This window comes from Pithys albifrons, chromosome 4 (genome assembly GCF_047495875.1).
Source record: "Pithys albifrons albifrons isolate INPA30051 chromosome 4, PitAlb_v1, whole genome shotgun sequence".
In the NCBI taxonomy this organism is placed as follows: Eukaryota; Metazoa; Chordata; class Aves; order Passeriformes; family Thamnophilidae; genus Pithys; species Pithys albifrons.
In genome coordinates, this window is record NC_092461.1 from 58,165,013 (window position 1) to 58,179,730 (window position 14,718).

Below are 14,718 nucleotides of genomic sequence, written 5' to 3' on the forward strand. Positions count from 1 at the left end.
TAAGATCCAGAGCTCAGGTGAGTCTCTCCTATAAAAGGGTCAACTGCAATGTCTCTGATCTTACTTTGGATGCCTTGTTTGCTGGTAGCAGTGAGGGCAGCAGGCTGGAAGAGCTGCAAACAGGCATCTTGATGCAAACCACAGTAGCACTTTGTGAGCTCTGAAGATGGGCAGCTGGGGAGGACCTTTTCCCAGTGCTTAGTCCCAACTTACCTGCTCTTTACAGAAAAGCATGGTTGTACATAAACGTTGCCCTGTTTGAGCTACACGACATGGGACTTGGTGGTCTGTTTGCCAGGGATGTGCCCCCTCTGCTGCCTTTCCTCTAGGCAGGCACTTCACCAGCGCAAAGTTAACGGGAGTTATCCTCCCTGCCTTCCGCTGCTTACAATGGAAATTAGTTCAACAGGATGAAAGGTTGATGGTGGGAAAGCATGTCAGAAAATACAATGCAGAGAACACAACCCTTGGGAGAGAGCTCTTTGTTTTGTTATTTGAAAGGGCTCAGGATTTAGCCAAGGGGGCGCAGTTATAATTTACTTTAAGGGATGCTGACAACTGCATTTGTCAAGTTAGATTATAGTCATATTGTCATAAAGGATCACTCTGTTGTTTTACTGCTAGTGTATAGATGCATAAGTACTTTGGGCTTCAATGAGGATAAAAATATGGCTCTGATGTGTGAAAACTCATACTGCTGCCTAAATTTTCATGCTGCTAACATGGCCTTTTGGTCACCATAGGACTACTTAGTGCATACATTTGAGCACTTGAATGGATTTTAAGTCTTTGTAGATCTGAAACAGCTTGACATTCTGACAATCACACTTTCTTGATTACTTGTCCTAAATACAGTCAGATTTAATGGGATGTGCCCAGACATTTTCAAATAGATGTGAACTCAGTGCTGAAGAGGTTGGGCCAACACAGGTACCTTGATCTGTCTGTATCTTCAGAGGCAGGTACTTACTTAGCAAAGTGACCTTGTGTTCTTAAACTTCAGTTTTGCCGTCCATTATCATGCCTGTCCTATGAATTCATGCTACTGCGCTTACACAGAGTATTACCATTTGCCATTCCACTTTTATTTCTCTTAATTTTTTAATTTCAAACTCTAAAAGTCTGAGAATTGATTTGTGGTGTTTTGTATTTTTTTTCTTTTCCTTAGAATAATGCCTGTTACTATTTATATTTGTTAATCAAATGTTTCCTTTCTACTAAAAGACCTGCATGTTTGAGAAAGCCAAGTACTCCCGAGAGAGCTGCCAGTACTGCAGCCCATCATGTTTGCTGGTGGGATGGTGCTTAGCAAGGGTACAGGAGCTTCTGAGGTACAGAGCCATATGGGACAACTCTAAACTGTTTCAAGCTCCCAACCTGAAACACAGTCCCTCTCAGACTGCCCACCAGTGAAAAAGGGCAGACTCCCGTGTAAAGCAGGTCTGATTTGAATGCAAATGACAGGACTTTGCTACAGTTGTCCACACTGAGGTGCTAGTGAAGAAACTACCTGCTCTTTCTGAGTTTGTATTGTTTGTTGGCAGGTCCCTTGGCATCCCTTCTCTTCACGGAAAAGAGGAATGAAGAACTGCATTGATTCCTGGGATGATTTTTTTCATATTACTTTCCAAATAACTTTTCCTTCCCATGCTTGCTATTTTTCATGCTGTGCTCTAGAAAAGTGCTTGAGCTCAGAAGTGTTCAGTCTTTCCACCCTGAAGAGTTATTCTGAATGAATTACTTTCTGCATGATGGTGAGTACATTAAAACACACCTCTCACAGACAGGTAGGCAGAAGGGGATGTTGGGAGTGCACATCTGGTTCATCTGGCATGGTCTGTGGGTGCTCATGCTGGGTACTTACTGGGTGCTCAGCTGAATTGAGGTCCTTCTGGAGCACGTACCTTTGGCTCTGTAAAAATCAGGTTTAACTGGAAAGTCCTGAATTTATTATATGATGCTGTATTTTCAGAATAGGAATCCTGCAATTTTGAATCCAGCTGTGCATTTGATTCCTGGAGGCTCAGGTAGGTTTGGTCACTGAAGCTGGCTTGCTGGCATCCAACTCTCCCTATATTCCCAGGTTCACAGCCCCTTGAAACTTGAGCTAAATGAGACACTGTTGAGCTTTTCCTGGTGCCTTTTACTCTCAGAAGAACACACCATTAGCCATGCGTGTGCTGTGACAGCCGGGGTCTGGCAGGAGCAGCGTGGGGCTTGAGGGGCTGTGCCGGTGGCACAGCTGTCCTGCCTGGCCCAGCACAGAGCCTGTTCTCCCAGGCAGGGGCTGATGGTAACACCTCAAATTAGCCATGTGGCCAGCGTTTAACCGCAACATTACCGGCCCACATCCGAACAGCTGACAGCCTGAATAATTTACTGCATGCAAATAGTGGGACCTGCTGTCTCCGTTCGTGTTGGGATCTGATTGCCACAGCCCATTAATCGTAATTGCTAGTTTGTGCTGACAGGAGTGGGGCCTTATCCCTGTGAGCGATTAGGCAGCTACTGGGGAGACTGTTCCCCTCCACATCCTCACCCTTGAGAGGACCTGACATTTTAAATTTCTTTTTTTTTTATTTAACTGAACTGCAAGGCCAAATTTTTCCCATATGCTGTAGTCCTCAGGCTGCACAGGGAAGACTCTGTCCCAGGGAAACGCAGTGACTTCAGAGTCTGATTGTCTCTGGAGAGGTTTGTGATGGCTGCCCCGGTGGCAGGCAAGGCACTCTGTGTGGAGCATAAGTTACCTGGCACAAATCCCACTGCAGGGGACCAGGACACCAGCTCCACATTACCTGAGGGAACCATCTCCCAGAGCCTCCCCAACACCCTGCAATGCAGCATCTGGCATGACCTTCAGCCCCATTTTAAACATCTAAAGCAAAGGAGCATCCACTCCCCATCTTGTCTCTTTGGTATCTTCACTATGAAGCTTCTTCATGGGCAGCCTAGTTTCTCTTTTCCATTTCCTTTGCCATTTCCAGTGTATCTTCCCCATTCTTAACTGGGACACCCCCTAGCATTGCTCAGACACCGTGTATCTTCCCCATTCTTAACTGGGACACCCCCTAGCATTGCTCAGGCACCCTCTCTGCATTGCTTGGGTACTTTCTCTACTCCCTAGACCTTTCTGATTCTTCTGCAAAGCAGTCTTCAGTCTCCTTTGTTGATTGACCAACTCTTTGTGAGTGCACTAGCTTTCAGTTTTGGGTGCTTTTGCACTGGGGGCAGTAGCAGGATTAGGCTGCCAACACACAGTGGTCATGTTGTATTTGGGTGTTTATAGCTGCTCCTCACAGTGCCGTGAGCACCTGGGAGAGTGAGTGGCCAACAGCTGGGGCAAGCGGAGAGGCAGAAAAGAGGAAGCTTTGCTCCCCACAAAAGCCTGGGAGACCAGTCTAGAAGGAAAGAAGGGAGGGAGGCAAGAGGACTAGACAGCGGGACAAGAGCACACACAGCCCTGGAGCAAGCCCAGACTTGGGGAAGCTCCCCATCAGAACTGGGCAAGAAGAAGCAGGGCTGCTTGTTTTGGCTTGCAATGACAAATGATAATTCTTCAAGTCGTCACCTTGTAATTGATGACTGCGTGAGAGAGCAAGCCCACATGAACAACTGTCTCTTGAATGGCTAGGGGATGCAGAGAGCTGGGGAAGAAGCCCCTTTGGAAGTGGTGTAATGAGCCTCTTTGGCATCTCTAAGTATGTGAACTATTTCAGGTATGTTTGCTAAACTTCTCCCATTACTTGCCAGCACATGATGGAGCTATGTCTGTGTGCATGTGCATACTGTATACAAGAGGACATGTATCCTGGTGCAATGATACAGAGATTTCCTGTAAAGCTGTCATGTCGGACCCCTGTGTAGCAAATGAAAATGAAAATGCTAGTGGTTTGCTGCTCTTGTTGTTACAAACTGTATTTAGTCTTGATCAGCTCTGGAACATTTGAGAAGTGGGAATTATTTTTCTAGTTCCTTTTCTTAATGTTCTTTGTAGCACAAATCACAAATAGCACAAGCTCTCTGTTACCCATCTCCCCTCCCTGTCAATCCATGTGCTTAGAATACACAGCTGAAACCAGGCAAAAATTTTGGAAAATCTCTGCTGGAGGGAGGACATAATCTGATCCCTTCCTTAATTAGAACATAGACTTGATTTGTCTATCTTGAAATGTGAAAGGCATTTGTATGTTAAGCAAATACTTAAGAAAGGCTTACTTCAAGCCTGCACAAATGAATGTGGTTCTCCTGCCCACTCAGTTTTCCCAGGAATATGAGCATGAAGGGTGAGGTGCAACTGCTTTGTGTCCTTCTCATGCTGAGAAACAGAGATGACTGAGGGCAGGTGTGATAGAGGTCTTTAGCATTATTTTATGCTAGGGATTGATTATTCTTCCAGTGCAAGGAATAGGGGCATCCAACAAAGCCAACAAGAGGCAAGTTCAGAGGAAACAGAAGAAAAACCTTATGCAGCTCTGTACTATGGGATGCTGGAGAGGCTGAAAGCATGCACAGATTGAAAGGGAGATACCACAAATCGAAGGAGGGGAAAGCTGTCAAGGTTGCTAAATGCACAGAAGCTGCCATTGGCTGAGGCAAATGCCCACTGAAAGCTGGGCAGTGCTGGTCTGACCCAGTACAGCTGTTCTTATCTGCCTCATCAACCCCAAATCGTGGATCTCCTCTTGGGTGAGGTGTCTGTGCTGTGTCATCTGGTTTCATTGGCTAAAATGGAGCTTCATCCATGACATTCATCTAACCCCACCATTCTTCTGGATGGACTTCAGGAGCACTGGGTCCTCCAAGGCATGTATCAATGCCTGTCTGTGTTTAATCCTAGTATTTAATCCATGACTGGCCCAACACTTTGCTTGAGCTGGCTAATGAAGGGGAATGGACATCTTCCTGGAAGTAAAGGAAAAAAAAAAAGAAGAGTTCCAACATACTGACTTTGAAGTCCTCTTTACCTAGAATTCCCACTTCTCTGAGGCCTGGCACACACACGTCTTCTGAGCATTCTTCCCTCAGTCAAAGTTGTTCTGAGGTCTGTGGAAATTTCCATGGCTGAGGTGATCACTTTGCACTCTTGTGGAGGAGGAGTTTTTCCCCAAAGCCCTGCTGCTCATCGTGCCTGTGGAATTGCTCAAGCTTAGAGGAGCTGTTTCCATCACACACGAACACTGGTCACTGAGCTCCAACCTGTCACATTTTACCAGTTTAGGCCTTCTCAGAAAGCATCTTCAAAACAGCACTAAAAGAGGTACGAAAACCTTCTTGGTGGAAAAAACCATCCCATCACCACCAACAAAACAAGCAGCTTTTTAAATTTGGTTACCAAATCCCTGTTTTTTCATTGTTTTGATCAGACACAGCTTATTTCTGAGCCATGGATATAGCATGGGTATCTAGAAATCTCATTTGAAAGGCTAGAAAAGTGGACTTCTCCTGAGCCTATTCTGGCTTCATCTTTCACATCTGCTGTGCTGGACTTGTACTGGCTAAGGCAGCGACCCTGCAGGTGCACAAGCTTCTAAACACAAATGGCTTTTTTCATGGACAAATTCACTGAACAAGTTTTATTTGGATATTTTTCTCTCTTTGCTTAGGTGATGTTGTGGTACAACCCTCTGTGGTGGTGGATTGTCCCATGCACCTGCAGGCTCTGCAATGGGCCATTTTCTACCTCTTGGTGTTTTGCTACCCCATCACACTTGGTTTTTATAAGGAACTATTGCAACACAGCAGCCTGGGGGACGGGCAGGAAGAAGTGACACTTTGATTGACCATTTTACATAATCTTTAACAATAGAAAGGTTTTAGTGACTTGGTACAGCCTGTACTCAACATAAAATCCAGTCTGTTATCGAGAAGTGCTTAGATGATGAGATAAGCTGTTAATGCTAGTGAAGGAACATTACAACATAAGAATACAATGATGATTTTTTTTTCCCACTTCCACTCTTTTTTCCTTATTTAAAATGTTCCCTTGAGCATTACCTGGTAGACTTGAGTCCTGCATCAGGTCATTGTTTAGGTTGGACAGGCTGAGATCTTTTCCTCATTTTAGCTATTGCTAAAATTGCATTATTTTCCTTCTTTTTAAGTAACTCAAGATACAACCTGATCAAGACCCACATGTGTTCCAATATGATAGTAAGAAGCTTTTATAGCTTATGAAGTAAACCCTTGTTCCAGATTGCAGGGATGTGTTTTATCTAGTGATATTAATACTTAAGTAAGTGAAAACTTTATGTAATTAAAATTTCTTACATTTCCCCCCCTGAAACTCCTGCTTAACTACCAGCTCTTCTACTCCATACCAGGATGGGTACTTATGGGTGTCTAAATAATGTTTATGTGATGTAAATTGCAGACAAGAATGCTACTAGGACAGTCTATCACCACAATCATCCTTTGGGGCTTGTCCTGAAGGAATTAGAGAGAAGCTCACTTGCAGTTACCCCAGAGGTGCCTGCATTTGCCAGCCAAGCAGTGAGTGTGCAAGGAGCAGGGCACTTAACTTCCTTGTATTCAAAGGTGAGGGGAATGGAATCAGGTGCTGCCATTTGTCCTTGGCATGTGCACATCAGTTCTTAAGTTGTCTCCGAGCTCTGCAAAAGGATTTTCAAGATAGTGCTTCTGCCCTGGCATCAAAGGAGGGATTGATGCCCTCACAAAACTGGCTCTTCCCACCAAAGAGCCCCTGCATGAAGTCAGGGATGTTTATCCACAGCCAGGACATCTTAGTGGGTCTGTCACACTACATGTGCATCATTTCTCTGTCAGCTCCATCCTAATCTGCTAGGAGGGAGAGTGCTGTGGAGTCAGAGGGACTTCTGGGTGGGAATTCCATTATTTCAGGTGAGAAGAAGGCCCTGTGATAGGAAGTGATGTGTAGAGAGATATCTGGATTGAGGAAGGATTGGTGAGAAGAGCCTGCCTCTTGGGAATAGAAAGATTTGAATGAATCCTGCCCAAACTCTCAGTGCTACCGAAGGGTGGTGGAAGAACCTGGGCCCAGTGGCTCTCCTGACTTGTGAGAGGCAACAGTTCTGCAAAAATGGCATTGCAGAGGGTGACAACTCAGCATTGTCATACTGTGGTGGAGAAGGCAAGTGTCCTACTAGGACATGTAATAGGAGAATGGCTTGGTAGGACCTGCAACCTCATCCTTCCACTCTGTTCGCATGTGTGGCCTCCACTGGGGTGACAGTTCCAGTTTCAGTATCACAAATAGGTCAGTTGTTGAGAATGCAGTGGAGAACAGTGTGGAGGGTCCCAGGCTACATTTCTGAGGAAACCTTGACAAATCATTGTTTGGACTAATGAAAATAGGAAGGACTTCGAGTATGTACACATCAGCTCTGGGGAACAGTGTCCTCTGTGTCCATGGAAGACAAAAAGAGAAGTGATTGTTTAAATTGCTGTAAGAGAGCATTGCATTAGACTTAAAAAATAATTTCTATCAGTAAGGAAACTGAAGAAGTAAAATAAATTGCCTGAGGGAATTTGTGCAGCTTTTGTTACTGAAAAACTTTCTCCTCTTTTAGGACCTATTCTGCAGAGGGTGTTAAACATGCATTTGAGTCAGACTGGAATCATTGGCTTTGTCTTGGCTAGGATACAAGCGTTGTAAAAAGTGTTAAAATTGATCCATATTCAGGAAAGCATTAAAACATATGAGTCGTTTCAGACACATTTAGTACCCGGTGGGTTTTGTCTTGTGTAGGAAGGAAAGGGTTGCTAACAGAATGTCTTAATTAACACATTTCAGAAATCCACTGTGGATGCAGTCGCATAGCTTTCAACATCTCCTCATTGGCCAAGTTGAAAGCAATGCTGCCAGAACTTTCCAACACGTCTTTAAATCCCAACTGAGAACCAACCCAGAGGGTTGAAGCATGGATTTAAAATGAAGAATTTGCTTAGTTTACATGCTGGCTGCAAGGGCACCAAGGGAGGCGTTCCATGTCTGGAGTTGGTGCTCATCCAGTGGGAGCATATGCCATGGTGGATGTGCGCAGTATACAACCAGCCTTTGCCAGTGGCCCGTTGCCCTGTGCACAGCTCTGCCACTGGGACACTCAGCCCTGGGCAGCAGCTGCTCTTCCTAAATCCACAGTGGCCTGGACTTTCTGCCTGAAAGAATCATCATGCCCAGGGCTCATTGGAGCAAGTGGTGTGATTTCTGGTCTCAGTGGAGCACAATAGGTCTGGCAAAGGAACAGCCTTTCTGATGATGAAAATTTTGTGTATTATGCATCTGTGTGGGGACCACCAGGATGTGCAAGACTTTGCCATCATCTCTGCTGGATGCTGGGTGATGAGATCAGGTCCTGCCTGCCCCAAAACCCAGATCCAGTAGTCTGAGTGGCTCCACTTTGTCAGCTGCTGTTGCTCTATTCACTGTTCTTTGTCTTTCATTCACCTGTAAATTTATTAAGCACCTAACTGCAGAGGAAAAAAATTAATATGGAAAGTAAGGCATAGATGTTGCTATCCAGGCAATGACTAATGAAAGGTTTCTTTTGCGGTGAAAGTCCTTCTCTAAATCTGCCATGTGAGGGTATTTTTCACTTAAATTTTTGTGACATGAAGTTAGTGGAAGAATACAAATTACATACTTTTATATTTTAAAAGCCATCATTTAGAGGTCAGAAGACTCTGTGACATACTTGACACCTTCATTCAAAAAGGAGATACACTCAACATATATGAACATTTTCCTCCACCTGTGGAATGAATACGAGCAATTGCTTCACACAGCTCACACTGGTACAATTCATTTCCCTGTCACAATATGATTTGTATTAAACAGTTGTTGTGTTTGTGTCCCATCTGATTCACCACTTCTCATAGCTTTTCATGCTGGGAACTGTCCTCTCTCTTGTTTCATTTAAAACCATCTGCTTTTTTTCTTACTATAGGTTCTATGCCAGAGTTTTATGTGCACCACTAGTATCTTTGCTGACCTCCAAGGCTCCACAGGTTATATTCATTTCCTCTAAGCAATTGCAAAACCTTATTGTTTTTTTATCAGGACTTTAGCACAACCTAAAATGTGTGTGTCCAGTCTGAACAAATATGACTCTGCCTAAATGTCTGGTACATTTGCTTTATTAAGCTATTTATGGAGGTGCTAGATGGCAACCTGTGTGGCATTGGGAAGCTCCCAATAGTTATGCTTGTATTGCAGCCTGTTTTCAGTCTGGCTATTGCCCTGCACTCTTGGAAAACATTGAGCCACAGCCTTCATCATCAATAGAATCCATTTTACAATAGATAGATGTCAGCCAACTTCACTGCAGTATGAGGGGGTTTCCATGTGCATGAGGTTTCACCTTCTGCCACTTGAACCCAGTATGAGATCTTGAAGGGCCACGCCCTTCTGTCACCACAAAACCACCATGGAAGTCCTTGCTCTGTTGCCTTGAGTGGCAAAACCTATGTTAAAATTAACAGGACCTCTATTTTTCCCTGCATGTTTCCTATGATACACGCAGCCAGGGAAATCATAGGTAATACTGTAAACACTGAAGTAGCCTGGTGTAAAGAAAGGCTGGCAAGACTCGGTGGATGAGTCAAAACTTCATTTTTAATCCCAGGGCTGGCTGGCCATTGCTATTCTGTTATCAACCTTTCTTCTCCCCCAATATTTTGATTCCAGAAAAAGAGAATAAAAACAATAACTGCTTGGTTAGCAGTGATTTCTTTATAAACAATATAAATAGATGAGTGCTACAGCGAGAGTTTGAAAAGAGTATTTAGAAGGCCCCTTAAGTTAAATGAAGTATAAGGTCTTTATTGCTTTGTGGGCTGTAAGTGCCTGTGGCAATCCAGGGACAAACCAAGACCAACAGAAAAAAAAAGTACCCTTTGATAAATAACCTTTCCATATTAAATGCACATCAATCTGACATCAACAATTAGCTGTCAGGTGCTTGGCTTTGCTAGCAAAGGCCAATTTTCAGATTAGTGCTAATTGCAGGGCGGGCCAACACATCAGCTCAGAGTCCCGGTAGCAACGGCCGGCCGGGCAGGAGCGGGTTCAATAGCAGGAGCAGGGGAGGGCTGGGGCTGCCTGTCTCCAGCTTGCTGGCAGTTTGACTGTAGACTAAAGTAATGGAGCTGGCAGGGTGGAATCAATTACTGGCCAATGAAGATTTTCCCACAGGTTGAAGCTTGGGAAAAAAAGGACGTTCCTGCTGCCGAGACAGCTGGCATGGACTGTCCACTGGGAAAGGAGCCTGGAGAATGAGAAAAAGAGGGACAGTTCTCAGTGATAAACTGGTGACAGACTATAAATTATGAAAAGGGTATTTGGCAGAGGATTTAGAGCTTGCTACCTCTTCTTTTCCCTCCCCCAAGATTTTAATGCCAGCCATGTTCACTGAGTCATTCAATTATCTTAGTTAGAAAGTGAGAAGTGTTAAGAGAAAATGTTCAGAATATATTTTGCTGAGCAGGGTGTGCGCACGTGTGAGCTGAGCTTTAAAAACCTTTACACCAGCAATTTCCTCTCTAAGCAAACCTTTGGACTGAGCCCCTTGATGCAAGGCTGCTGTGTCTGGTTCATAACACGGCTGGATTCCTGCAGTGCTGTTTCAAAGGTCACAAAACATTTTGCCTTTTTGATAAATTCAAAATTTCTTTTCCTGCTCCTTTTCTATAGCAGTTCATTTCGGTCCTGAAGAAGATAGGAGCAGGGCAGGAGTACAGTACCTACCTCTGCATTTCACTGCATCTGGGCAGCAAAGCCAGTGATCTACTTGCTCTGAAAACCACTGTACTTCACTGGTGGAAAGGAATCATAAAAGCATTATTTGCTGGGATCAACCAGCTCCTTCTCTATGAAAAATCAGATGTTTATGTTATTAAAATTAAAAGATAACAGTTCAAGCATACATGTAAGTGAAATCTGTATATATAAGACTGATAGAAATGCCAAAAAGCTTCAGATTCTGTTCTTCGTGCTTCTTTTGAATGTGTTTCTATATTAGGATGAGGATTAAATTGTTTCTTTTCCTGTCCTTTTTTTCACTTGGAGGAGTTTAGTTAGAGAAATCAAGAGGCGAAATGTGAGTACTTGTCGTTTTTTGCTATGTAACATTTATTCTCAATAGTGTGATCAGAAAACTAAGAATCTTTGCATTATTTTTGTATTAAAACTGAACAATCTTCATAGCTGGATGCTCATGAGGCTGATGAATTTGTCTGAGGTTTATGTCGGTGTGACTGTGTCTACGCCAGCAAGCCTGATACTTGATGTATGTGCCTGCATGCCTTTGTATGCACATGTATTGGTGAATCTCTTTCTACCTCTGTGCGCTCCAAAATAAAACATAATGAAAGTGTCCAATCACCCAGCAACTATTAAACAGAAGCTTGTAAACCTTTATTTTGCAGTGCCTAGCAGCATATGGCAGTTTACCTGAGAACAGAGTCACTGTAGTGACTGCCCCAGCTGTCCTGGGATAGAGGCTATGTTGAGCTCTGGACATGGTAGCTATCCTGGGCTTCTTCTGTCTTCTGTTTTCTATGCCAGTACGATCTGCTTGATTCCCAACTTTGAGCTTTCTTTCATGGCCCTGAGGGAGAGAAATCTACTTTTTAATGAAAGCTGAGATTCTTACATTATGATTTCCATTTGGGACTTGGAACTTTAGGAAAAACACCCATTATCACACGACATTATCAAGAAACATCTCAGGAGAGCTGGCAATGATAAGTTTAGGTTAGGTTTAAAAGGCTTTGTGGGAGGTTGGTAGAAATATGACTCTGCGATTTACATCAAGTTTAACTATGTCTTTCTGAAACTTTTAATTGTGCACATCAACAGATGGATGGAAAAGAGCTTGACTGGTATGTCAACTTGCAGGGCCTGGAGTAGGATTTCTCTTGGCTGTGCCAAGAGTTAGGAGAAAGTACAGAAAAATTCAGGAGTCACCTGGCTCATGCAGAACCCTTTTCTCCTTCCCACTCCTTGATGTTGCTGATGCTGTTATCCTCTGCCTGCCTATCTCTTTTCCCCTCTACATACATCAAAACTACTCCTATTTCTACTCCTCAATCACAACAGGAGACCGATTACCCAAGAGTCTTTGCTGTTTGTTTCACCATTTCCTGTTACTGTTCTTGGCTTCAACTTTGGCATTTGTGCCAGCTCTGCTCTAGCAGGATCTCACTGCATTCAGGCTCAGGCTGCAGTACGGTCGCTATGGCCACTACCATGGCCACTGCCACCAACACCAATGCCACCATGGACTACAATAGTCTAACAGAAACTGAAATCCACCTACTGCTTTTTACCTTAAACTCTAGCTTTGGCTGATCATTTCTTCCCTAATTCAAAGGAGGTGTTTAAGGATGAAAAGGATGTTTAAGGTGAAGATTCCTCTTGGTCCTGCCCTGCCTTCCATGGTCTCTCCTATCTCTCTGTTTCCTTCCCTTGCTCTCTCACAGCTGTACCCACATGCGGGCTGGGGCAGACATAAAGGTGTTTAGGGGAAGTACACATTGCTTTCAGAAGAAAGGTCTTATAGTATCTACTGTTGTTTTCTTTGTGAAGGATGACAGATACCCTTGAACCTTTGTGGAAGGAAATCTGGATCTGGTCATTTGAGTTAAATAAAAGGCACAGTGATGTTCCTGCTTTAGATATGTTTCCTTGAAATAAATGTGTCTGGCCACATGCTGCTGAGGATCCATCAGATGCCCAAGGCATGCTGGATTATTCCTAAACCCTGATGGTGTCCTGGCCTCACTACTGCTTTCCTCTTCTCACATTTTTGGCAAGTCTGTTCTCCAAATTCTATTAGATGTTTTTGTTTTCTGAAATAATTTAGAGCTTTATCTGCCCCTGCTGACTGGTCTGGAGGCTGAGCAATTTGTTTTCCAGAAGAGATAGATTGGGCAGTGCTCCTTATCAATCATGACCACAGGAGCCACAGTTTTGAACAGCAATTTGCTTCCTTAGGTCAGACTTTTTCTGGCGGAGTGCCCCACAACATGAGCAGCCCTGGTGCTTGTTTTGGGGTTAGCCTGACAGATGTGATTGGTGACTGTGCTGCCTACTACAGAGGGTGCTGGAAATTGAATACCAGCAGGTTTGGGTAGTGCCACATCTTTATAAACTCAAGAGCTGTCCTCTTAGGGCATGCAGGCTAAAGGTGTTTTAAGTGTGTCACGTGCATGTTGGCCTGTCAGAAAACTAGTTTGATTGAATGGAGCAAAAATACACCCTCAAAGGTTTCCCTCTTGGCTGCAGAGTCCTGCAGGGTACCTGCAGCTCCTTGCCAGTGCCAAATGGCAGGTAACAATGGGCTTAGCTAAATTAGGTGCTGTCATGTCTGCAGAGCACTGTAGTGAGATAAAGAGACAAATCCAGATCTGACTGGTGTCTTGTCTCTGATTTTTCATTATAATTGCTGAAGTCTGTCTTCTGTTGGCTACATCCTGTGGCCACTGCTTGTTAAGGGACTCTCTGTGGCTCTTTCTGCTTGGTCTTGACTGCTTCGTGACTCACTTTATAACAGATTCACCTTCCTCATGTGACAAGTATAGAAGAGAGGCTCATTAATGGATCTGAATATGTGGTATGCATGGCACTAAGATGTCAGGCATCAGTCCAGCCATAGCCCAGTGGCTGCAATGAGAGAAAAGTTGTCTGAGCAACAGGACAGCCTCTCATGGTCATTTCTGTGGTGGAAATCTCTCATTAGAACATATTCAAAGTGCACTGGAATGCAAAAAGATGGGACAAAGCTAATTCTCATACCAAACAGGCAAAGCAGGGCTATTGTATTGACTGTGTAATTTATTTCAATATATAGTTCAATAAATTCCTCAGGGATACCCTTACTTCAGCATTAGGCCTGGCTTACAGCAAACTGTCAGAAGCTTTAATGACTCTTATTCAACCCTGGAAGAGGCCAAACAAGCCAAAGAGAAGGTTAAAAGCCCTTCAACTGGGTAAGGGAATTATTTTCATCATCTGTAGTGCTGTACTTCAAAGTTTCTGCTTGTATATCCCTCCGTCTCCCTGGAACAGTTCAGATCAACTGGAATTGCAGAGAGAAAGCCTCTCAGAGCAGGTTTTCTATGGGGCCTTTTCCAGGTCTCCAGCATGGCTCATACTGATAAAAGGTAAACATGTGATCCAGAAACCCTGTAACATGAGCGGTAGCAGGTAGCCACACTCCTGGAGGCTCTTCCCACATTCTTCCCCTGCCTCTCCTAGGGAGACAGAAGGGGAGATAATTTTGTCTGGTGAAAACTCATCCAGGAGGGCTATGAAGCCTCCGATCACTTTTGTTTTCCTTGACTCCCCCAAACCCCTCATTGTGGATTTGGCCATGTACACCCCTGACAGCAGCATTGGCTCAGCTCTGGGCAGACCTGCAGGGTGTCCTGGCAAACATGGCCTCTAGTGGGGAACAGCACAATGATACCGTGGCCCAGAGGATATCTCCACCCAGGACCTGAGCTGATTCCAATCCTGAAACACTGAGAACACAATTGAAAGCTTTCAGGCTTAGGTAAAAGGATGGAAAAAAGCTCTGAAAGTGTGGAACGGTATGAACTCTGAAGTTGTGCAGGATCTGCTGCTCCAGCTGGATTTCTACCAATCTATGGGGCCTCATGGGATTCATCCAAGAATTCTCAAATTGCTGGCTGATGTCATCGCAAAACCTCTCTCAATGACTTTCAGGCGGTCTT